The following is a 26141-nucleotide window of genomic DNA, read 5'->3' as shown; positions in this document are numbered from 1 at the left end:
CGCGTGTCAATTTTCGAAGTTGCCTAGCTGGGAGAATGCATTATTTTTAGACTATAGACCCGGCAATGGCGCCAGTCGCTTTAGAAACCCCATAAACCATCGAACGCTACACATATAATCCATGTGGATCTGTCGCTTCCTCTCTCCCTCCCCTCTGCCCCAAACGCAGCCTGTGCCAATAAAAACATCTGGATTAACGTAAATTCTTAGTTCTTCCTTGTAATCATTCCCCTTGCATTGATTATTAGATTTGGTATTGGACAACTTCGTAACCGTTTTCTAGACTCTATGGCTTTCTGCCCGGGCAGTTGAGCTAATGTTGACTGCTGCTTAATTTGGATGCTTATTGGTGTTTTCAAGGTGTGCCTCCCCGCCCGACCCTCCCCCCCGCGCCCTCACCAATCAGTTCGTTTGGATATTTCCTTGGTGAACGATCTTACCCAACGTTAAGCCATTTAAAGTCACGTTAATGTCAACGGGAGAGATGCGAGCCACGTGTTTGGGCTCTTCCTCTTGAAGTCGACCAGACGAGTCTGTGATCCTGAGCGCACACACTTAACTTGGGACTCAGCGGCTTCACTGGAGTCCTTGCATAGGATCGCTCTATAAAATCCCGAACTTTGGCTAGCTCGGGGTCCTTGGCGTTTTTGGGGGAACTGCAAAACATAAGCCCCAGGTCACCCTGTAAACTTCAAATAGGAGTTCTTTGGAGTAAATTGCTAGGGGATCGTGCGGTGAGCGGCGCCTGCAACAAGGTAAGAGACCCCGATCAACCATCTAGTTTGTTAGAGTGGCTGGATTTAAGCCCATTTATACCCCGATTCCTAAACACATTTTTAAAAACCCTTGAATCATAAATGTTAGTGAAGTCAGAAGCGAAGATCTAGTGAGATGGATTGCCAAGTAAACTCATGCCAGGGAATGCAATCTCATTGCATTGAAATTAATGATCCCACTTTCCCATTCATAAAACCCATCAGGAATAAGTCTAATGGGGGGAGGGGGAATTTCCCATTCCCCAGTAACCTCTTGCAAGCATCTTATAAAAGGTTCATTGAAATCTTAATGTGGAGGTTTGTGGTCGATAAACGTGGGAAACGGTTTTTAAAAAGTAATAATAATCCCCAAACAAAAACAAATCAGGATTTCTTACAGGCCAGGGCTCCATTTGGAAGGAGGGGGGTGAGAGAGGTGAGAGGTTAGACCACATATAATGGACGATTCTTCACCCCTGTTTCTGCCCCAGTCACAGCACAGAATGTTATATATGTGTACTCAGAAGTAAATTCTATCGAGTTCAGTGGGGGTTACTCCTCTATAAGGGCGCACAGGACCTCAAACGCAGCCTCAATATAACTAAAGGGATAGGTACTAGGCATGTACATCATAGGAACGGATCCGTTTTCTTTTTACCACCCCTTTTAATCTTTTTTGGGGTGGTGGTGGATGTTTTTCTTTTAAAAGCATGTGCATTGAGTTGTGTCCCACTAAGCCACATTGAAAGCAGACCCGCTGAAATCAGTGGACTGAAGTTAGCCTTGGACCAATATAAACAGCTGAGCTTCTCTGAAGATCTAGAGAAAAGAACATGGTTTTGTGCCTAAGTCATACCCGGAGCAGTCCTATTGAAACCAATAGACTAAAGTTAGTCTTGACTAACTGAAGTCCAGAGATTTCAGTGGATCTTAAGGGGATACAACCCCAAATTTATATTCTCCTGTTACAGGGATGAATCCCAGTGGTGGATTGAGCCAGTCCATCCCTGGTTGACATCAGACAGCGGTAGCCTCAGGAGTTCTCAGGCCATACAGTATCCCAACAATTCATTTTATTAGAAGGCCAGTGATACTATCTCTCCTATCGCTGTCTATCTATGCATCACAATGAACTGTGTCCAGTTCTCTCTGTCTGTGTGTTATATATTTATTTATTGTGCTTTTTTGTTTGTTAACCGCCTGGGCCACCATTTGGTGGAAAGGCAAGAGACAGCTTCAACGAACGAACAAACAAACAAACAAATCTCTCTCTCTCTCTCTCTCTCTCTCTCTGCTAGTGTTCTTGAAAGACACGGCTTTTGTGCAATTTAATCTCAGAAACGGGTCCTTTGTGTACCTGGCAGTGAATGTTGCCCTCCTCTTTGACACCAGAACCTCTTCCTTAAAAAAAAAAAAAAAAAAAAACTCAAACTTACACACGCCCGCAAGCACACACACACACACACACACAGCCCAGAAGAGCAAATCTGAGCCATCCTCAAGATGAACCTCCGATCCTAAAATATTTGGTTTGGCGAAAATCCCACCGATCTCCGCCGGGCTTCCTTTCCAGCTAAGGGTTTAAGGATCCAGAAGTAAAAGGCGGCTGGCCTCAGCCGCCCGTTCCTACTACAAACGCACGTTCCTGCAGACCCAGTGCAACAGGGTCAACCAGATTTTGTACAGCGAACAGAGACAAGGAAAAGGCAAATGCAGTTTATCATCCCTCGCCATCGGGCAAGGGTTCTTGTAAATGTAGTCACAGTTCCGTAGACTCCCTTGCCCTCCCCTGAATTGATGGCAAGTCAAAGGTTCTGAAATGCTATTTTCTAGCTGTGCCCCTGCCCCCTCCCCTTGGAACCCCCTGCCCAAGAAGAACATTGCAACCAGGAGCCGGACCAGGCAGTCTGTCTGCCCACTCCTCTTCCATCTTCACCTGGAGGAGCCGAACAAAAGGGGCATTTGATCGTGGGCTTAGAGGAGCTGTCAGCCCTCTCTGGTGTTTTGAAGAGCGCTAGTTCGGTAGCAACTGCTGAACAGTGAAGGGATACCTCCGAACTTGCTGTGGGATGGGGGATATAATCTGAAGTGTGGGGAAGCGGAGGAGAGGAGACATGTGTAGCTGCAGGGTAATGAAAATATGAAGGGGGGGTTGGTCAGACTGGAGAGAGGAAGGGGCTTGATGTCAGTAGAGGAGCTGGGGGCGGCGAATGACAGGCAGGCTCAGAATGGAGCCCTCCAGATCTGCTGAACTAACGCTCCCCTTGTAGCCGAAGACACGTTTTCTCAATTTGAGCCCGATATCCATTACCTTATTGGGTTTCAATTAAAGAGACAAAAAGCATGAGCTGGGAGGGGGGGAGGGGGGTTGAAAAAGAGAGATGGATGGATGTCAATTCTCCGCTGCCGCTTGAGCCAAGTTATTTCCTTTGCCAAAGACACATTAAATTAATGTGTCGCGGGGGCTGGGTAGACATCTCCCTAATTGTGAAGAGTGGAGAAGCGATCCGGGAGCCAGCGCCGGCTCCGTGGTTTGAGGCCTGTGATCAGCCTTTGATGGAACGCCGCCTGGCCCAACCTTATCAATTACAGTTTGGGCTCCCCACGATGTGGTCAGTTTCATCCAGGTTGGAGGAACATCACTTTAGGGGGGGGGAACCCAGAAGCCTGCCGCTTCCCCGCTTCCTTATATTTCTCCCTCTGCACCCTTTTCCGCAGAGTGTTTCCCTCTCTCTTCGCCGGGGTCCAGCTGGGTCTATCGCCTCTAAAACAGCAGGGATCTGCCTTGCCAGCCAAAATGGGAAGGGCCTGGCCCAGAAAGGAATACTGTTCGCGGTCGCCTTCTCTCCCGTTGTGCTCTAGCATCGTTTTACTTACGAGCCCCCCCCCCGCCCCCCAAGGACGCGAAGCTGAACCTTTGCCTGTCTGCGCACCTTGGAAACCAGGGAGCCCTTATTAGCATCACGAAGAGTTAATTGTTCATGCCCAGCCACCCCTTCCCGGGTTTTCTTTTCTTTTCTTTTTAAAAGCCAGTCTTTTAAAGTGTATATGTTTTCAAAGCACTCCTGCAATGTGGAGTCCCAAGATCTACCGTTTTCTCTAGCTACGGACAATGGAACCTCTAGCACCCGGGAGACATAAAACGCGGGGTGCGGAATCGTCTTTAGTTAAGCATTGCACTTTCAGAGTCACCAAGGAGTGTCTTTTTCAAGCGTTTATATGTATATCTATAGATTAAAGACTCAGGGCCCCGAATGAAGGCGGGGTCGCTCAAAATACGCACACTACACTGTTAATATGCATTTTATTAAGGGACTGCATCAGTAAGTCAAGGGGGGGGTTTGTCCGGTACCTCAGATTCCTGATTTAAAGCCTATCTTATTACGTTTGCCCGTCTTTGTGGCAACGCTTGCACTAGTGGACAGATGATGATGATGATGATGATGATGATGACGACGACTACTACTACTACTACTACTAGTAGTAGTAGTAGTAGTAGTAGTAGTAGTATAATGAGCCAGGGTATTAATTCGAATTACATGACTGGGAGGTGGGGTGGGGAAAAGGAAAAGTTTCCTAAAACAGATGTCTGGAAACAAAGCCAGATTAAGCTTTGTGAGGGAAGAAAGCTAAAATTATTAGAAAAGCTGGCGAGCGAACGAGGGAGCGCCTGACGCGCAGCCCCGCTATATTCAAATGGGTTTAGTTCCAAGTAAGTGTGGACAAAAGTCTACCCCGTTTCTTCTTGCACATATTGGCCCCCTGCTTCCACAGAAAAAGTGCCTGGGTTTGTGTGTGGGAAGCTCCCTCTGAAACACACACACACACACACACAGAGGAGAGTTAAATTCCCACAATTAGATGAAGAGATCAATCTTTATCTCTGGAATGGAGAATAGTTTTCTTCCAGTGATATTCTCCCCTCCGGCTTCTGTTCCTTGCTGACTGCGACCCTGAGGCCCCAATGACTCAGGGATCCCCAGCGCCTTTGAATTCGGAGCCAAGACGCCGAACCGGGGGCGGTGTAAACCAGCCGCGTTCTGGACACGTTTTCTGTAAGAACAACACGAATAATAACAAGAAAAGCCCTGAAGAGCAGAAATAAATGCTCTCTCCTGTCTTCTTCCCCCGCTCCACACACACACACGCACACCCCTGCTGGAGGCTGGAAGGGAGAAGTAAATTGTGAGATGGCGGCCTGCCTGTCACGACGCAAACAGAGTTCTCAGCGCTGGAAGTCGGTGCGCCGAGGAGCAACCACACACACCGGGGGTGGCGTGGCGTGGGTTGGATCCTACTCTTCAGCCCGTAGCCTCTGGCTTTGCAATCGCCGTCTTGACCATCTTCGGAGCAACGCCGACCGCACAGCCCAAACCTCGGTATAGATGTACTGGGAGTAAAGTCCCGCTGAATTCAGTGGCGCTCTCTCCCAGGGAAAGTGCGGCAGGGGGGTCGACCAGATTTTGCACAGCGAACAGAGACAAGGAAAAGGCAAATCTGGCCCCATCACCCCTCACCATCGAGCAGGGTCCTTGTAAGCCTAGTCACAGTCCCGCAGACTCCCTTGTCCTCCCTGAGGATGGCAAGTCAAAGGTCCTGAACTGCTATTCTCTGGCCGTGCCCCCGCCCAGCAGCAGCACCCTCCCTCGGCACCCCCTGAAGAAGAATATTGCAATCAGGAGTACATTTCTGCCTTCTTTTCTGAGTGAAGTCCCCGCATGCATTAAGCCCATGCATGCACCCGCACACACTCTCTACACATTCACTCTGTTTCTCGTTGATGTTTCTCCATTTCGCACTTTTTGCGTCCCTGACATTCTCAATAAAACGATTTCAAAAGCACCCACGATATAAAACGCATAACACCCATGAAATAAGTCAGTGGGGGACTTCTCCAGACTTAAAGGCAAGATAGTGTGTAAGCTTTAGATACTAAGGCCAGGTCAGACTTATCTGTGTCACTGAAGACACACTCTTAGCAAGAGTCACTGGGCACCACAAATCCATCGGAAAATCTTAGTGCAAAGTCTGCGTCTATGTGTAGAGAGAGAGATTCCGCAAGACACGTTTCCCGGTGAATTCCTCCATTTTTTAATGGGGTTATTACATTCTCTCTCTTTTAAACATTGTCTCTGTGGTCTGGACTCACAACCTCGAAGCACATTTTATTTAATTTTGTTTCAGAAGAAAAGAATAAGAATCCCAGCCCTGAATTCTATATTTTGGATTTTGTAGAAATGGCGTGCATTTGCCCTCCCGATCTCTTCAGGTATTAAGTCGAGGTGCTTTCCTTCAAAGCAATCTATTACACCCCAGTTTGGGGCATGCGGGGGCGGGGGCGGGGGCGGGGGGAGAGACATTTGAAAGTAAGTTGCTTTCCGAACGCAGAGTCAGACAGGTCCATCCCACCTGAAGAAGTTTCCCCGAAAACCGAAAATAAATCCCTCTGATTTCAAGGGCACTTCGGGGACAGTTCCTTCGAAGGCACTCTTGGGTTACAAAAGCCTCTCTCTCCTCCTGAAGCTAGTCAACTTCCGCCACCCCAATTCAGGTTGTTTTTATTTTGTTTTAAATTTACTTCTTGTGGAAAGAAGCAGTGACGCCTCTCTTGTTGTTGCCCCCATCATCAGCATTTTTCTTTCTTTCTTTCTTTCTTTCTTTCTTTCTTTCTTTCTTTCTTTCTTTCTTTCTTTCTTTCTTTCGACTTAGTTCATCCCAGAAAGTCAGAGGTGGAAAGCATAAAGCCGGCATAAAGCCGGCAGCCCTGCAGAATTGAAAGTCCCCCCTCCCGTGCCCGGTAATTCAATTTGCCCAAACGCCTTTTAATTTCGCTAGAAGGAGCGGGAGATGCGGTTTGCGTTTTGGCCCTGCGCTCCTCGTCTCTTTCTCTCTCTCAGCCAAGGGAAATCACTGCGAAGGACCCTCTTAATGGGAAGCCCCCTTTTCCACCACCCCTCTCCGGACCCCGAGCACGTCGCAGGCCATTAGGCTGCCTGCGGTAATTACCGCCCCGGTAAGGTTCCAAGCGACAGGCAGACGCGATTCCTGCCTTCGGATTTTATTTTATTTTATTTTTCAGGAGGGGTGTTGGGAACATTTATTAAACCCAGATGATCCCCCGGGTTTGGGCCATAAGGAAACGATTTACAGTTAAGCCAATTGGAACCGAAATACAGTCATTTTCTTTCCTTTTATTATTATTATTATTTTGCATTGCAGGTGTAAATAATGTTTCCTTCAAGGGACGCGGCTGTTCAGGTGCCCCTTTACTTTAAGCACCCTCTTCTTCCCCTCCCTTCACCTTAATTTGGCTGAGCGGATCAAAAGAGTGGGGAGGACGACCCCACCCTTGGGACGTGTTTCTCGTCGGGCTGTCTCTAATAGGATTTTCATGCACCCCTGCATAGGATCCCATGCACATCTTAAGCTCCAGCGCTTATAGCAGCAATCCTAAAATGCGTGCCTTTGGACAGAGAGCCCCAGTGGGTTTCAATGGAACTTCCTTTCAACTAAGTGTACTTAGGTATTATCACTCCTACTACTTCACTAGTGTACAAGGTGCTTTATAAATCACTGTTAGTGGTGCCCCAAAGTTCAGATGCAGGGCTGGTATCTGGCAGAAGCTGTCCCTGCAGTACTGGGGGCCCAATTTTATGAAACTCCCTTCTTCCTGAGGTCAGACAGGCCCTCTCCCTGTTGAACTTCCAGCATCTACTGAAGACTTTAAAAATATTGTTATTGTTGTTGTGGTGGTTATGGTTGTGGTTGTGGTTATTTTCCTATCAGGCATTTTAAATGAATTCTGATGTTATGGTTTTAACTCATTCTTAGTTTCATCTGGGGCAACTGAGTCTCTGCTTAAAGAGGGCTGTTTTTAAGTTGCATATATGCATTGAGACAATCAATAAATACAGTCTCTGCCCCGAGGGGCAAACCATTTATGGTTAGACACCAGGAGACACCAGGGGAAATAGAGACAGACAGGGGTGGAAAGGGAGAGATTCTGGATTTATTAGGATATGGAATGTGAAATTATTTGAATTGCCCCTGCATAGGCTTGGTTACACCAGGATATGGGGATTTAAGAGGGTTGAAAGAAGGTAGATATTTGGGAGGATGTCACCCTGATACCAGGGAACACTTTGCCAATCTCACCCCCCCACATACACCCACCCTTACCTGGGATGGTATTCAACACTAGCCCAGAGCAGCCCCACTGAAGTGAAGGTACAAGACTAACTTAGGTCCATTCATTTTAACGGGCTTACTCTGAGTAGGACATAGTTGATGACAACCCCCTTTCATTTCCAACTAATATGGTTTGGAAATAAGTCAAAAGCAGCCTAAGACTGGAATTGTATCTCCCTTTACTTGGGAGTAACTCCCAAAGCCACACAGGGAGTGAACATGCATAGGATTGGGACTCAGGGACCAGATGCTGGAATTCTAAAGGCGGTTTCTGGCTTAGGAAGGAAGCCGAAGATCCTAAATCGCTTGCTTTGGTACCAGGGACCTGCCCTCCACATTAACTGTTAGTGTATTCTTTCTGTTAGTGTATTTCTGTTAGTGTATTTCTTTCCTGTGCAAAACCGGGGCAGTGGGTGGATCCAACTATATCCTCACCACAATCCTGTGAGGTAGGCTATGTGGAGCACGTTTGCCTGGCTCACCAGAGCCCTAAGGTCACCCAGAACCCCTCCGTGGGGCCTGAGCTGGGATTCAAACTGACAGCACCAGGATCAACAATCTATCCACTTCCACCACGTTATAAGCAAACCAAGGATGCTGTTCACCTCCAATCGTGAACACTTGTGACCATTCTGTACATCACTGCTGTACCTAAAACAACAGGAAATATTTCAGATGTCCCCCACCCTCTTCGTATCCCACCCCATATGATATTTTTAATCCCCTGGTTTCTCACTGTTACAATGAACGTGGTTGGGAGTTTGGGCTTAGCGTTGCTTTTTTTTACCAAAAAAAAAAAATACCTGCATGATTTTATCCTGCTTTTCTTGTATGTTGTATGTTACTGGGCTCACATTGCACAATGTGTTGTAAGCCATCATGTGCTCCAATCTGGAATAAGGGTGGAGTATATAAATTCCAAAACAGGTAAATAAATAGCTTTTAAAAAAAAAAAACTTCCAACATGGGGAATCTGCAACTACTTCTGTCCTGTAAGCCCTTGCTCTGAATTAGAATGGCATCTGCCAAGTGAACTCCTGGGTGAAGAGCTTTGGACAGGAAGAGAAGCTCGAATGGAATTCAGGGGAACTAAGTAGAAACTGAGGTGGGGAGTGAAATCCAGATAATGCAAAGAAATTATTTATGGAGGATTAGGCTATCAGTGGCTCCTAGCCAGGATGGTCATGTTCTACCTCCATTGTTCTACCTCCATTGTTCTACCTCCATTGTTCTACCTCCATTGTTCTACCTCCATTGTTGGAGGCAGTTGCTGGGAATTGCTGATGGGGAGAGGTGCTTTTACACTCAGGTCCTGCTTGCAGGCTTCCCAGAGGCATTTGGTTGGCCACTGTGAGAACACAACAGAGGTCTAGATGGGCCTTTGGCTTGATCCAGCAGGGCACTCTTTATGTTCTTAAGAAGGGGGAAAAAGAAGTTGTGTTAAGTATAATAAGGATTCCCCACCCCCTCCCCGCAAGGATCTGGAGAAAAGAAGCAAAGGGCAGTTTCCCTCACCTAGATCTATGATGGAAAATGGAAATGGATTGCATTCAAGTCGATCCCAACTTATGGCGACCCTATGAATAGAGTTTTCATGGCAAGCGGTATTCAGAGGTGGTTTACCATTGCCTTCCTCTGAGGCTGAGAGGCAGTGACTGGCCCAAGGTCACCCTGTGAGCTTCATGGCTGTGTGGGGATTCGAACCCTGGTCTCCCAGGACTTAGTCTAACACCTTAACCGCTACACCACACTGGCTCTCTGATGTGCCTTAGCTAGAAAAACAAATGTAAATGCAAGTTAATGCAGAGCCCATTAAATTCAAGGTGAAGCAATCAACAGCAGCTGAAAAATCCAGATGCTTTGACAACCAGGGTGCAGACTAGGAGAAAGTCAGGCCTCATAACAGGAATAACTGGAATAATCCAGGGTTGACATCATCAGGCTAAAAGGAGATCACTGGTCCAGGAGGCCTTGAGACAGGCAACCCCAAATATTGCCATTAGATTATGCACACTTATCTGAGAGTAAAGCCCAGCTGAAGATAATAAGATTTACTTCTGAGCAAACATGCATTAGACTTGCTCTGAAAAACTTACTGGGCCAACCTTTTTCTTGAAGTCTCCAAAGGAGATTTCTGGGTTAATTTTAGGAATATTGTCTCTCTATTTTATTTCCCTTCACTTAAAGAAAGTAAAAATAAGACACCCAACACCCACTTTCATTAAATGACAGGAAATAAATGTTGGAAGCAAAGATCATTCTCAGTGTCTTGAAACGCTGGATGTTTCATGGGCAAACATATACTTGTTTCATAGGAATTATTGCTCGCCCTGCTTTGCAAGTCAGCAGGGGGAACAGAGTTTCAGCTCTGTGGAGGATCTACCTAAAGTTCAACACTTCCTTGTCCCAAAAATTTCAGGATTTAAAAGTGTGTTGTTTGTTTTGCATCTTGCTCTTAATTTCGACCTGCCCAGGTGGTCCCAGATCTAGTAAATAAAACCTTGGGTTCCACACTGTCCTCTTTAGCATATTTCTGGGGCTTTCCCCTGGGCTCAGAGCTTAATTTATCCTCATCTTTGGGGTAGAGAAGGGATTTATGTTTCATTCTGGTCAGATTGGCCAGTGACTGTTTTGCTGGTGTCTTCCAGGCTTCCAGGCCTTTCTCTCTCTGGCCTTTAGAACTCATTCCGGGCCACACCCCTCACTGCCCTTGAGAGTTTTTGCCTGGCTGCAATATACCCTTGAACTTTAATGATGACTCTCTTGCTTTCCTGGATGAAGCATCAAGAGAGCGCTGCGTGCGGAATCGACCCTATTACATACAAAGGTCAGATTCACACGCGTTGTTCCACCCACTTTTGCCTATGGCCACGCCCACCACTGCCATGCGGCCGTCGGAAGGTTGCTCAGAAGGGAATCAGGTCCTCGGTTCGGAAAAGGTTCAGGGCCCCTAAATCGTTTATAAGTTGCGGTCAGGGCGATGGAGGAAGGAGCCTGCTCCTTTGGACAATGGGGGGCTGATCTAGATCCAGGTATTTTATTCCCTAGACACAGACTGGAGTGTACACACGTGCACAAGGCTGGATGGTGGGGGGACAGCACTATTTAGAAAGGGACAGGAAGCCTTTGTGTTTCAAGCTACCCTGTGACTCTTCTTGAGGAGAATATATATCCCTAGGTGTCGGTATAAAAAGGAACTTCAGTCACCTATTTTCAAACGCAATGTTTTCCCTCCCCATTACGTATGAGAGTTGGACTTTCTGTCCTGTTGTGAACCTTTGCTCCTCCTGCACCGACCCCCCCCCCGAACCTGCAACGGACTTTCATTTAGCGCATTGAAATCAGGTTTCCCCATTGAAAACCAGCGATTATGGACGAGGTGGTCCAAGGGCAACCTGGTGGGCCGTTGGCCCATTCGCGCTTCCAGCGCGATCCTAAGCCCCTTTCCCCAGCAATCAATCCCGCGGAGGGGAGTTTCTTGGGGTATACAGCATCGGTGGCGAATCTCAAGCCCTGGGTTGACTGCGGACCACCATGCCTCTCTGTTCGGCACTCGGAACTCTCACCAGGTCATGCCCCTTCTCTCCAGGCCACACCCCTCGCCGGCCCTTTTATGCACCCCAAGTGGTTTTGCCTGGCTGCAATGCGTTCTCCAGATCTGATAATGATTCTTAAACTAGCCTACTAGACAATGCAAAAATCGACATTCGTTGCTCCATCCACTTGGCCTCTAGACCTGTCTGTCCCTGGATGGTGGCCCTCGGAAGGTTGCCCAGAAGTTTACACGGCCCTCGAGCTGAGCAAAGACCCTCCCCCACTGGTGTTTGGGATCCCCGCTCTCCCGCAGAACGTATGCGGACCCTTTCCAAAGTCCAGAGGAAGCGAAGCGCGTCACATCTGTTGACAAAGTTTTCACATGTGCGTGCATGATTCAGTTCTTTATTTGAAGCTCATTACACGGAGAAGCGTCGCTGTCCCCGATTGCACTGTCCCGGGCGGTTGGCTTAGCCAAGAGATGAACACGTAGGAGCGCTCCAACAAGCCTTGGAAGACTACAAAGCCTCTGAAATCCGGAGGAGCCACATAAAAGTCCAGCTAAGTAGGAAGTGGTGTAAAAAGCCTTGTTGTGGAGTTTGCCTGCCCTCCCAGATGTTCTGCATAAAGCACACACACGCACCCGCGTCTTGAATGAGGGTGGAAGCCAGCGGTGAACGCTGCGTGAACCGGGGAGACGAGTGGGCGCAGATGTTGCAGCCCGCCGCCGCAGGAGAAGGAGGAGGAGCAGCGGTAGCGCGAAGGGGCTTTCCTGGTTCTTAACGCGGGGCTCTGCCCCTCTCACTTGCCCCTTACAGAACCTTCGCCTTGCTTCTAACCCCCCCCCCGGGAATTTGACTTCCTTCTCTGGCCGCTGGAGGGCGCCCCGGCGGCCCTCGATACACAAGACTCCCAGAGGCGTGCTCCCCTAACCACTTTCTGTCGCCAGCTGTATGAGTGAGAATCCGGAAAGGTCTACACGGTTCCCGTCTGGTCCTAAATGACAGAGGAGCAAACGCCTCTGAGGGGTCCAGGGTTCCTTTGGAGCCCTGTGGGGAGGGGGAGGACGTGCCACCGGTTTCCCAAACGGCCTGCTCAACAAAGCACACACACTTTTTATCCTGTAGAGCAAACTGATTTCATACACCAGTCTAGTGGCATTTTGGATACTCTGTTCATAGGGTTTTCATGGTAAGAGGTATTCAGAGGTGGTTTGCCTTCCTCTGAGTCTGGATGCATCTTAGTCTGGTGTCTCAGCTTTGACCATTCCGCCTTGGGTGACCCTGCTAGGAGTCTAGCCTCTTGGAGGTCACAGATTCATAGGGTCGCCATAACTTGTAATCGACTTGAAGGCACATAACAACAGTGTAGTGGCAAATTCAGAAGTGCAGGGTTCCTTCACGTTTGTCACAACAATGCTCCCCCCCCCTTTTTTTTGCTGCTGGGTTTAGAATCTTTGGTAATGCCTTCTCCCACAACAACAGACATCCGCAGGAGCCAATCAGCATGAAAGGAGAGAACGTTAGCTTCTAAGGAGACTCTTCTCAGCTATAGTCCAACACTTTAACCAGTACCAATCTAAGAGTAGGAACAAGGAAACAGGCCTTATCCTTAAAACATACAGCCTCCCCCCAGTTGCAGTGTAGACTGACTACTTCTCAGACAGCAGACTGCAGGGCTGGTTAACATGCCTGATCGTTATGTGTGATTGAGCCAACACCACAGTCAGGAGTTGTAGGCCACCAGCATTTGGAGGACACCAGATTAAGGTGTTGGACTACGACCTGGGAGATCAGGGTTCAAATCCCCACATAGCCATGAAGCACACTGGGTGACCTTGGCCCAGTCACTGCCCCTCAGCCTCACGAAAACCCTATTCATAGCCATAAGTCGGAATCGACTTGAAGGCAGTACACATTCATTCATTCATTCAGATTACTGAACTCTTATAGCTAGAAACATCTCCCACCCGAGTGCCTCCTCCCTCTGAGCACTCAAGACAGAAGTGGGGGGGAGGGGCTATGGCCCTCCAGATGTTGGTGGGCCAAAAATTTCCATCCTCCTTAACCCACTGGCCATGCCTGTTAAGGGCTGATGGGAATGGCAGCCTAACAACATCAGGAGGGCTACAGGTTCCCTATCTTTGTGCTACAGAGTTCCTTTCAGAGGTAGGTAGGTAGAGAGGGGTATGTGAGTGAGTGAGTGAGAGAACTTTCACTCAAGGTAGGTTTCCTGTAAATGTTGGGGATGGGACAACATAGCTCCGTGGAAGAGCATCTGCCTTGCATGCAGAAGGTCCCAGGTTCAACCCCCGGCATCTCCAGGTAGGGCTGGGAGGAGACCCTGCCTATAATGCTGGGGAGTGGCTGCCAGTCAGTGCAGGCAATACCGAGCTAGATGGACTCAGTATAAGGCTTCTTGCTCTGTTCCTATCTACTGTAAGAATGTAAGAAGCAGACACCTAGCCAACTGGCCCGCCGTTCTGGAGAACCCTCCATTAGTGGCGACCGCACCTTGTATGTATCAATAATGGTATTTTTTTCAGAAACTTCCTGCTCCCCGCCCCCCCTCCAATCCTAGCGCATTTCACCGTAGGAAATGCAACACAGGGAGACCAGGAGTCAGCATCTGCCCCTTTGTTTAATGCTCATTTAGCCAAATTGACCGGCCGGATCTGAATCCACCAGCGAGTTGCTTGGCGTTTACAAAACAGATTCAATGTCAATGCAATTTTCTCATCTCCTGCCTGCAAGAGTTCCCCCACACACACCTCACCCCCTCCAATTAGATTTCAGTTTGGGAAACAGATACCGTTGGAGGGGGAAGCTATATATATATATATATATAAACCTTTCCCTTTCTCAGAAATATGCATTCTTTTCATCATTCTTCCCCCACCCCTTCCTTCAAGGCAAAAATCCTTTCTTCTCCCAGTTCATTTTAATTGATCGATGGAAGAGGTCATTTGGTCTATAATTAGGTCAATAAAATCAATGTTTATTCCTCTGATGGGCCTGAAAGCTAATAAATTCTTCTCCTAGATTTGCTGGCCAGGATGGTTTAAAAAGACCCTAAACCTTTCTTTCCCTAAAACCTCCCCCCCCCGCCCCCCTCAGGCTTTTGAACTAATGCAAAAATAACGTCCTAGAGAGCTTAGCAGCGATTTTTTCCAGCTGCTCAACACCCTCTTTCGTTACTTCGCCGACAAACGTGAAATCCAAACTGGAGGACCCCCTCCCCTCTCAAAGTCAACTAACCCCAAAACTAACAATTTGCAACCATTTCAAGATAGGTCTACTCCTTGCCTTTTAGACAAATCCCCCTTCACACTCTCTGATCTCATTCTAAGCTTCTTGGGGGGGGATTGCAACATTTGAAGAGATTTCAGTGAGGGAGGGGGAAAATTGGGACTTGCAAAAGTATATTTTAAAAACCGTATAAACTTTGAGAAAGAGGAGTTCTTGGGAAGGCTTTGAGAGGGGGGGATCTACAGATTTTTCAGGCAGGCAAAGGAAAACTAACTAAGGCTCCAATCCAATACACACATACCTGGGGGTAACCCCTATTGAACCCCATCGAGCTTACTTCTGAATAGACATGTATTGGATTGCAGCCCAACTAACACACTCCCTCCTTCCCCCCTTCTTTCTCTTACACACATCTCCTAATAAGATCAATGGGCGGCGGCGGCGGGAGGGGGTAGGAGAATCTTAACAAAGCTTTCCAGTGGGCTAAAGACCTTTGACATACATTGCAGATTAATTGGGCTTCAAGAAAAGAAGGGAGGTCAATTAGTCTCGAAATGAATCAAACTAAACATTTCGGCTGAGTTGTCTCCGGCGCTGGGTTTCTTAGGAGGGATCGGGAGACCAGCTTTTGTGAGGGATAAATGGGAGGCGAGTAGCGTGGTGCGGCCCCGGCACGGTGGGTTTTATGAACTGGCGACAGTTGTGGTCCCTGGGGAAAAAGAGGGGGGGAAAGAGAGAGGACGCATTATCTCATGTCTGATCGCATCCTTGGGTGAAAGCGCTTAATGAAGAGTGACTGTCACACACACACACACACAAACGTGCACACGCACACACAGCTCTTATCCTGACTCTGCTCCCCCCCCCTCATTTTTCAAAACTAAATGTTTACACTGCAACTTGCTCCCAGATAAATGCAACGGGGCAGTTTGGTAATTTTAGACACTGCTGGACTGAAAAAGTCTTATGACCACCTCCTTTTTGGGGGTGGTCATTTGTTTGACTTCAGTTAAGTAAAACTGGCAAGCCAACCCTGCTGCATTTCCTCCCCTCCCCATTTTCCAGAATAGCCCCCCCCCGACTTCTCCTAATAATCCTGCCCCCAGAGCACCCCGGGTACATGCAGAAAGTTGCCCAGTTTAGAGGAAGGGCCTTAGCTCTGTGCCTGCAGATGTCCCCAGGTTCAGTCCCCAGCCTCTCTCCGGGTAGGACTAAAATCCTGGATAGCCGCTGTCCGTCAGTGTCCACAACACTGAGCTAGAAGGGTTCAATGGTCTAAGGCAGCTTCTTATGTTCTTAGTAAGTCCTACATTCTAACACAGCGTCTATCTATCCACCCATCCATCATCTATCTACATAGTCTTATGGGGCTGGGGAGATTATTATGGAAAGCAGGGGTGTAGTTGTCTGGGGTCTAGGTGGGTCTTAGACCCTTTACTTTATTGGGAGCAGGGTCCTTATGATTCCAGCATCCTACCAGCCAATCAGTATGAAAGTGGAATGTGTTAGCCACTGCGAAGAGTCTCCTAACATGCTTCCTTGGCACCAATCAGAGTGAAAGGAGGTGGGTCATCCACTGAGGGGACTCTTCTCAGTAACTTAACACTCTTCCCTCTCATGCTTATTAGCTCCTAGGGACATCTGTTGTGGGAGAAGGCATTAACAAGGGTCTCATTCTCGACCCAGTAGCACAAAAAGGGGGCAGGGGGACGGCTGGGACTATCATGAAGGGACCCGGAACTTCTGAATTTGCCACTACGCTACTGATGAGAAGACACGACTGGAAATGAGTACAACTATGAACTGCGTGGAGAACGTGAATAGGACGTTTCCCCTCTCCCTCCCTTTCTAGAACTCAGGGTCACACGTAGCAGGAGTTTGTGGTGGACAAAAGAAGCTTCATGGATGAAACCCCCTCCCCCAGTTAGGGCTCGGAGAGACTCCCTGTCTGGAACCCTTGAGAACCTCTGCCAGTAGATATAGGCAGTAAGATGGTCTGGCTCAGCACGGCCGCTTCCTTTGATGGGCCCTGGCTTAGACGGCTTGGGAAAGGAGAAGATGCAAATACATCCTATCTGTTGGGCGTTGGCTGTACGCCGCTTTATGCTGGTGAATACCAGTTGCTGCGGAATGTACTAGCCAGAGGGCCTTCGCGACCACCGTGTGGGCTTCCTGGAGGCATCTGGGACAGGATGGACTTCTGGTCTAATCCAGAAGAGCTTGCCTGCTCCATCCATCCATCCATCCATCCATCCATCCATCCATCCATCTAACCTAACCTAACCTAACCTAACCTAACCTAATCTAATCTAATCTAATCTAATCTAATCTAATCTAATCTAATCAGTTTTGCTCTTCTAAAAATGTGTCCCCAGTCAATGTGGCATGAGCATATTGGATACCTACTTAAGTGCAAGAATAAAAACAGCCGCTATCACGGAAGAGGGAGTTCGTCCAACGTAATGGCGATGAGGAAATGGTCCTAAAATAATGCTTCCCTCGACAAATATTTGTATGACCCAGAAACAAAATGTGGTCTCCCCGCTCCAGCTCCTTTGGGACTATTTTTTTTCTTCGTGTGCAAATTTGAGCAGATTTTCAGATGTCCCACTTACGAAGGAGTGCGTTCAGTGGGACTTCCTCCTAGGTAAGCGGGGATAGGAATGCAGCCTAAAGCGAGCACAAAACCTCCACTAAAATTTATCTAACCCGGTGACAGCGCTAAAAATTCATGGTTTGGATCCAGGCTACGTCGTGCATAGAGGAGATCCACTGACATCAAGTTTGCAAGTCTAAGTAACAGCGTCATCCTAACCATGTCTCCTCTGAAGTCTGTATCAATGGGACTTACTCCCAGGCAAATGGGCAGCCTTAGTCTGGATCTATCCCCATTTTTATAAGTCTCCTATCTGCCCGAGGGAACCATATATGATGAGGGCATCATATATGATTCCAGATCCAAGCACCTCCTCCAGATCCAAGCGTCTCTACTACGTGGAACCCTGCACAATTAAAATCAGCGGTCGTGGGCGCAATGCTTTCAGCCTCTCTTCCTTCATCCTGGTTTCCATAAAGGCAACCCTGAGACTGAGGAGGAGGAGGAGGAAACCGATACGCAATGTCACCCTCTAGCCTGGTTGTAAAGAAGGAGTCAGACAGGCGGGGGTGGCTGGGAGCAGACTGAGCTTGGTGGGGCAGTGCCTCGCTTGCCCTATTGGACCAGCCTCCGCTGATTGGCTCTCAACCGATGTATGCAGCGGACCTGTTTGATCGCAGCTGAAGGGTCTCTTCGACTGCCAACGTGAACATGCTTAGAGGGCAGAGGCCTCTCAATGGGTTTTTCCTGTCCCTCCGTAGGTGTTAATTGGCATGGGGATGCCATGAAAGGCTGCCTTATCGCCAGCCTGTCTCTGCTGTTGTGAAAGGCCACTTTACTGATCTCAAGCTTTACGCCGAATTGTCACTGACGGGGCTGCCCTAAAGGATTGTTAGTCCTACTCAAGAGCAGTAGTGCAGTGACAAATGCAGAAGCGCAGGATCCCTTCATGATCTTCACAGCCACGCCTCCTCCCTTTTTATGTGTCGTGGGCATTTGGATCCATTTGCCTCCTGGCTGTCTCCACCCACACCTAAGGGAATGGCTACAGATCAGGGGGTAGAACATTTGTAGGGCTGGGAGAGACCCCTGCCTGAAGCCCTAGAGAGCCATTGTAGATCAGTGTTGACAATGTTGAGCCACTGGTCTGACTCGGTAAAAGGCGGCTTCACATATTCTATGTTTTATATATTATGTTTTGATGTCAGCATATTGATGTAAGAACTAGTAGACACTGTCTAATGGTTAGGAGTTTATTAGGAAAGTGTTAGGAAAGTGTGATTTGGTGTTGTATTTTCATTGGAGGTTGTAACTGCTGCTTTTAAACAATGTTATTACTTTGATTTAATTTTTGTAAATTGTGTTGCTTTTATTGATATGTATTTCTGTATTTGTGTTTATTGTTTGTAAGCCGCTTTGAGGGCCTTTTGGCCGAAATGTGGGATAGAAATAAGCTACAACAACAATAACATGTTCCTAAATAATACTGTTATAGGAATCATTGCCATAAATGACAAACTGCATCCCTGCCAAGTGAGGGCTGTATGTCCCTGGCACTTAAAGAGGACTGAAATTCAGCACCCATTTACTTGGGAGGAAGTCAGACTGAACGCAGTGAGAATTACTTCTGAGTAAACATGCAGTGGATCGGGTTGCATGTTGTAGATGAGGCCCTCAAGTTTGGTCCCAAAAAGTGATGTGTGTGTGTGTGAATGTGAAATAATCAAGGCTGTGATCCTTACCACAGTTACTTGGAGTGTTAAGTGCCGATGCATTTTTCAGGAGTCCAGAATGTACATGCACAAAAATGGGTCTGTGAAATATCCTGAATACATATCAAGTCATTAGGGAAACGGAACCAGTTTGATGAGATTACAAGAAGCAAAATTAGATTAGAATTCATATGTAATTCTTTCAACCCTGTCAAATTTTATTGGGCTCAGTAAAAACTGGGAGTGGCTAATCTCTTTAGGTGTTGATGCAGTACTGCAGTGTCACTATTCATTGCATGTTGATATTTCCTTACCAGTTGGGAATCGATCCCACCAACTCTCCAGTCCTCTTGATAGGGCAGTGTGACATGCCAGTCTCTTGCATTGCTCACTATGCTGAACAAACTACAATATGGATAACAGATAATTATTTTAATTTATCTTTCAGGTGCAGCTGTGCAAGAATATATTCCTAAACAGATACCCTGATCCTGGATATATCGGATGAAATCCAAGCATGGATCCAGAAGTTAATCACTTCTAAGGCTGCAATCCTATACTCACCTGGCAGTAGGTCTCATTGGATTTAATGGGACACACTTCTGAGTAGACATATGATATGGTGTAGCAGCAAGAGTGCTGGACTAGGAACTGGAAGATCAGGGTTCAAATCCCCACTCACCCTTATATATCCAGTCTATCACTGCAGATACCTTCTTATCAGGAGGTCCCTTCCACACAACATAGGAAGTGGGCCTTTAGTGTCATGGCACTAACATTTTGGAATTCCCTCCCTTTAAATATTAGACAGGCACCATCTTGGTTATCTTTTCAGTGCCTACTGAAGACCTTCTTCTTTCAACAAGCTTTTTAAGTAGAGACTTTATCCTAGTCAGTGCCTGTGCTGGAATTGCTATTCAAGATGTTTTTAAAGCTGTTTTTTAAAAGATGTTTTTAAGATATTTTGTTTTAATATCTTTTAAAGTCTTTTGTTTTTATGATGTTTTAGAGTGCTTTTAGTGTTCTTGTTTGCTGCCCTGGGCTCCTTCTGGGAGGAAGGGTGGGATATAAATCAATAAATAATAAACTTGGACCACTCACTGTCTCTCAGCCTAACCTACCTCACAGAGTTGTTGTGAGGATAAAATGGAGAGGGGGGACACCCATGCATGCCACCTTGAGCTCCTTGGAGGAAAAGCGGTAGATAAGTGTAATAATTAATTAATTAATTACACATTGTCCATCTCTTTGGTTTCCATGGGAGATAAGCATCTCCCATTGAAATCAACAGGTCTGCTAAAAGTTCTTAACTTTGGCTGGATAATGCCCAAGTACTCAATCTGTCTGTCTGTGGGCCTCTCTGAGGGTTTGTATCCAACTCAATCATACTCGAGACACACCCACTGAAATCAATGGCCTTAAGTTAGTCATGCCCATTGATTCCAGTCGGTCTGGTCTATTTATTTATTTTATTTATTTATTAAATTTATATACCGCCCGACTAGCAATAGCTCTCTGGGCGGTGAACATAAAACAGCATAAAAATACAATAAATAACAAAACAATACTAAAATACAAGCAACAATCCAACACAATAAACATTTTTAAAATTAAATCAGTGTAACTTAAAATGCTTCAGAGAATAGGAAGGTTTTGACCTGGCGCCGGAAGGAGAGCAGAGTCGGCGCCAGGCGTACTTCCTCAGGGAGACTGTTCCATAGTTTGGGGGCCACCACTGAGAAGGCCCTAGATCTTGTCATCACCCTCCGGGCCTCCCTGTGAGTTGGAACCCAGAGGAGGGCCTTCGTAGCAGAACGTAGTGCACGGGCCGGTTCATATCGGAAGAGGCGTTCCACAAGGTATCGTGGTCCCGCACCGTATAAGGCTTTATAGGTTAATACCAACACTTTGAATCTAGCCCGGAAACATATTGGCAACCAGTGCAAGCTGGCCAGAACAGGTGTTATATGCTCGGACCGCTTGGTCCTTGTCAGCAATCTGGCCGCCGCATTTTGCACTAGTTGTAGCTTCCGAACTGTCTTCAAAGGTAGCCCTACGTAAAGCGCATTACAGTAATCCAAACGTGAGGTTACCAGAGCATGTACCACTGATGTAAGGTCCTCTTTACTCAAATAGGGACGTAGCTGGGCTACCAACCGAAGTTGGTAAAACGCATTCCTAACCACCGAGGCTACTTGAGCCTCAAGTGAGAGGGAAGAGTCTAAAAAGACTCCCAGACTACGAACCCGGTCCTTTAGGGGGAGTGTAACCCCGTCCAGGACAGGGTATATATCCACCATCCGATCAGAGAACCCGTCCACCAACAGCATCTCAGTCTTGTCTGGATTGAGCTTCAGTTTGTTAACTCTCATCCAGTCCATTGTCGAGGCCAGGCAACGGTTCAGCAAATCGACAGCCTCACCTGAAGAAGATGAAAAGGAGAAGTAGAGCTGCGTGTCATCAGCATACTGATGGTCTGAGGATGCCTTAGTTGGGTACAATCTAAAGCCTGTGTAGGGCTGTATTTGGATGAGAAAGTGTGTTTCTCTCTCTGTGTGTCTGTGTGTGAGTACACCAAAATTAGAGGTTCATGTCTGCCTGGAATCTGTGGACCCATAGATCAGGACTGGGAGAAGGCGCGGAAGGTACATATGAAGAACACACATAAATGAGCAAATTAGTGGTTGCTAAATGAGAAGCATGTGGAAGGAGCGAGGTGGTCATCAGCTGATGAATTGGGATTAACTGCCAGGACACGGCCTAATCTAAGGTGGGTTGCAGCAGTTGCCCTATTACTATACAAATATATCAGAGGAAAGGAGAAGAAATGTGCCCCCAGATACATATCTGGGTTAATGGTGGCTCCCAGGATGGAAAAGGCAGAAGACTACTAGAACACAGGAAGCTGCTTTATACTGTCTGGCCATTGGTCCATTTAGCACAGTATAGTTTGCACTGACTGGCAGCTGGTCTCCAGGGTTTCAGGCAGTAGTCTCTCCCAGCCCAACCTGGAGGTGACACTGAGGACCATCTGCATGCAAGGCAGATGTCCTGCTACTGAGCTGTGCCACTGGAGTGGAGTGAACGTTGTTCTGCTTGCAAAGCAAAGGATTTATTACTTTTCATTTAAAATTTCCCTACACCGCTCTTCAGCCGCACTTGCAGGGCAGTATAGAAAGACAAGATGAAACATAAATAACAGACAAACAACTTACAGCTTTTTAAAAATCATTCATTACAGATCCTTGAAAGAGGAAGATCAAAGAGGAGCTGAAGACTTCAGAGTTTCAACAACTATCATGATAGAGGTCAGGCTCCCTGACATACCACATCAAACAACTACTCAGGAAAAGACACCAGAAGGACATAAGATGAACCCAGCTGGACCACACCAAAGGCCCATCTATTCCAGCATCCTGTTTCCCACAGTGGCCAACCAGATGCCTCTGGGAAGACTACACATAACCCCCCCCCACTATTATTCTCCAGTTGACTGGTAATTAAGAGCCATGCTGCTTCTGATTCTGGAGGCAGCATATAGTAATCATGACTGGTAGCCACTGGCAGCCTCTGTGAATTTGTCCAACTCCTAATAAAGCTGTCTACATTGGAAGCCGTCATCCATAAGCTCAGCTGTTGATGTAATCAGTAGCAGGGCATCTACAACCCATGACACCTCATCACTAGCAGGATCTTTCACTTTACAGGAATGCATCTCCCGACATGAACCCACCTGAACACTATGCTCAACATCAAAGGCCCTCCTCTGGGTGCCTACTGCGAGGGAAGCTCGGAGGATGGCAATAAGGGAGAGGGCCTTCTCAGTGGTGGCCCCCAAATTATGGAATGATCTTTTTGATGAGGTGTGCCTGGCACCAGCACTGTTATCTTTTTGGCACCAGGTCAGGATGTTCCTCTTCTCCCAGGCATTTTAGCATGTGTTTTTAAATTGCTTTCTAAAAATGTGTTTTTAAATTTGTATATTTGTTTTTAATGTTTGTAATTGTTGTAAACCGCTTAGAGAGCTTTGGCTATGGGGCGGTATACAAATGCAATAAAGAGATAAATTACTGAGAAGCATCCCACAACACTGCATGCCAACAGAGGAAGGAGGCATCCATGAATGTGTGGCAGAACATAATCTTATTTCATCTGGGCTATTTTTTTACACCACCTCCCTGGTGAATTTGGTGTAGTGTACAATCACTGCAGGAAATGTGTAAGGTTGGGGAGGGGAGAAGATAGCACAAAGTTGGGGACCACATCAGCGCACAGATGCCTGACAGTGCACTACCCCACTCTCCTCCTCAAGAAGCAGAGATTGCCTGCCGCAAAGTCTCACACACACTAGTGGCATTGCCTGATGTCATACACATGCCTATGTCCCAGTCTTCATTCGCTTCAGCAATGAAGCAGTTGACACACTGATTCATTGATGCAGCCTTTCTCTCTGATGGAGTTCATTCCAGGAAATTCATTAAGTGATGTGTGCCACAGTGGAAGATGTCAGTTATCCATACTCTGGATAAATATAGGATTGACTACGGTAACATATTGCATGTGGGGCTGCCTTTAAAGATTGTTTGGACACTTCAATTACTTCAAAATGCAGGATTATATCCAATACTAGTCATAATAGACCCACTGAGAAAAACAGCCAAGACAAAATTAGGTCCATTCACTTCAATGGGTCTACACTGAGTAGAATTTAATTGGACACAGCCCACAGTCTTCAAACTATTGATTGGGAACATATCTTGCCAGCACTGAAATAACTTCATGGGCTTGCAGGCTGTTTGTGAGCACAATTTAAGGTGCTCGCTGCAGTAATAGATATAATGTGTGGCCCTTCAGAAGTTGTTTGACTCCAGCTTCCATTGACTCCAGCCAACATGGCCAATGGTCAGGAATGGTGGGAACTGTAGTTTGGTAACATCTGGAGGTCCACAGGTTAGCCAACCCTGCTTTAAATGTCTATACATCTTAGGATCCAGGTTCCTGAAGGAACACTTGCTTCCATATACTAACTTGCCCATGTACTGAGGCCATATTTTGGGGGCTCTCCTCCAAGCCCCCTACCATCTTTAACAACCATAGTTTGTGACCAGAGACCATCCTTCTAATTGGTGGCACCCCAGTTGTAAAATTCTCTCCTCGAAGATGCCCGCCTGGCATCAACTTTGTTATCCTTTTGACACCAGGCTAAGGCAGCCCCCCCCCACTTTTAAACATATTAATAAATGTTTAAATATGCCACCCTGGGCACCTTCAAGGAGGAAGGGTGGGATAAATGTAATAAATAAATAATAAATAAACATGCTGTGCATGCTTTATTTGTATCTTATCTTGATTTTGTAAACTTCCCTGGAACCTCTGCTGTCTGGTGGTATAAACATATTTTTTTAAAATAAATTCTGAAATTATAAGAGCACCAGCCATGATGTGTGAATAGATCTATGGAGTGATAGGATATGGTCTTGTATCAGACACCTCACTGGATCACCAAACCCATAAATTTATTTATTTTCTTCTTCCTTACACCCATTGACATAAAGGCACAAGATTGCACACCTATTCAATTCTATGACTCTTGCTTGGACCAGGGCTTCTTTTTCCTAAGACTGGTTGACTCCTTTTCCAGGGTTGTAACTACACCTTCAGGGAAGTCATGCAGCTGTTCAGCTTCAGACTGGAGCCAGCCTCCCTTTTTTTTGTTACACCAAAGAATGGAAAAATGAGCTGGCAAATTATTTAGTTAACAAAATTTATGTACAACTTGATCGTAACAACACATCTAAGCAGTTTATGAGAAATATTAACATTATCAATAAAACCAGTTAAAAATATGTAATTAAAAACAAATACAATTAAAACTGGCAGTAAACTAAAAAGAGATTAAAAAACACCAACATCTGCAAGTCTGGATAGGTTTGCCTAAACAGAAATGTTTTAAGCATTCATTCATTCAATTCATTCGTTTTAAGCAGGCACTGGAAAGTATACAATGAAGGCACCTGCCTGATAATATCTGCCATTATAATGGGTTTTTTTGGGGGGAGGGGCTTGGGGGTCCCTTAAAAATCTTTTGGAATCATGGTGCCACAGCAGGAGAGCCATAGAAGCAGTAAAGATATTTTTATTTTTTAAATGTGACAAATTTTGGAGGGCCTTAGGGAACAGAATAAACTCTTTGCAGGTTGGGAGTTAGCTACCCCCACTTCATGTTCTGAATAGTATTGGCAGGGACATGTAACAGAAGCCAACAGGAGATGTTTTTCTGTTTCCCTGATGTGTAAACAGTGATTCTTGACTGCAACAGGAGAACTAATCCATAGACCACTTAAGACAGGGTAGCTGAATTTAACACTCAGCACTTAAACATTCTCTGTGGAAGCAAGTCTCACTGAAATCTATCATAGCGATAAGAATGGGGGTGTTGAAAGTGGCAGAGATCCAGTTATGGCTTCTGAATCACAACAATAATATGCAGGGCTTGGTGTGCGTATGGCTGGATAAAGAAAAGGGCACAATCCTGCTAAAATTAAGCACTTTTCAGGATCCAATCCTATCTGCACTTCCTTGGGAGGAAGTCCAATTGAGCAAAATTACTTCAAAGCAGGAATATATGTGAAACAGTGAAATTACAATTTATCATCTGTAGGTTGATAAAGACTGTTTGTTTAAAATCACAATATATGTGTTAATTAAGGCTACAACCCTAACACAACTTGCCTAGGAGTAAGCCCCATTGAATAGAACGTACTTCTGAGTAGATGTAGTTAGGATTGCATTGTTAGCCATTTTTATTTTATTTTTATTTATTGTTAGATTTATATCTCTCCTAGTAGGAGCCCAGGACGGCATACAAAAGCACTAAAAACACTTTAAAACATCATAAAAACAAACTTTAAAATATATTAAAACAAAATAACTTTAAAAACATTTTTTTAAAAAAATGGGATGCTTTGGATGCTCACAAATACAAGGTGACAAATAAGTCTAAGAATGGATGGATGGATGGACGGACGGACGGACGGACGGATGGATGGACGGATGGACGGATGGACGGATGGACGGATGGACAGATGGACGGATGGATCTAAAAAAG

At 46.3% G+C, this 26141-nt stretch overlaps 1 long non-coding RNA gene across 1 annotated transcript in view; it reads left to right on the top strand.

The window, feature by feature from the left end:
• The window catches only part of LOC133373234 (uncharacterized), a 43510-nt gene extending 19095 nt beyond the window's left edge, over positions 1-24415 (top strand). Inside the window, exons 2-3 of the long non-coding RNA XR_009759628.1 lie at positions 19482-19603; positions 22275-24415. This is a non-coding gene — a long non-coding RNA (uncharacterized LOC133373234). The remainder of the gene's footprint in view (positions 1-19481; positions 19604-22274) is intronic.
• The last annotated feature ends 1726 nt before the right edge of the window (positions 24416-26141 follow it).

The sequence above is a fragment of the Rhineura floridana genome, chromosome 19, assembly GCF_030035675.1.
Source record: "Rhineura floridana isolate rRhiFlo1 chromosome 19, rRhiFlo1.hap2, whole genome shotgun sequence".
In the NCBI taxonomy this organism is placed as follows: Eukaryota; Metazoa; Chordata; class Lepidosauria; order Squamata; family Rhineuridae; genus Rhineura; species Rhineura floridana.
The sequence above is the reverse complement of the archived record's forward strand: the minus strand, read 5'-3'. Positions and strand labels throughout refer to the sequence as shown.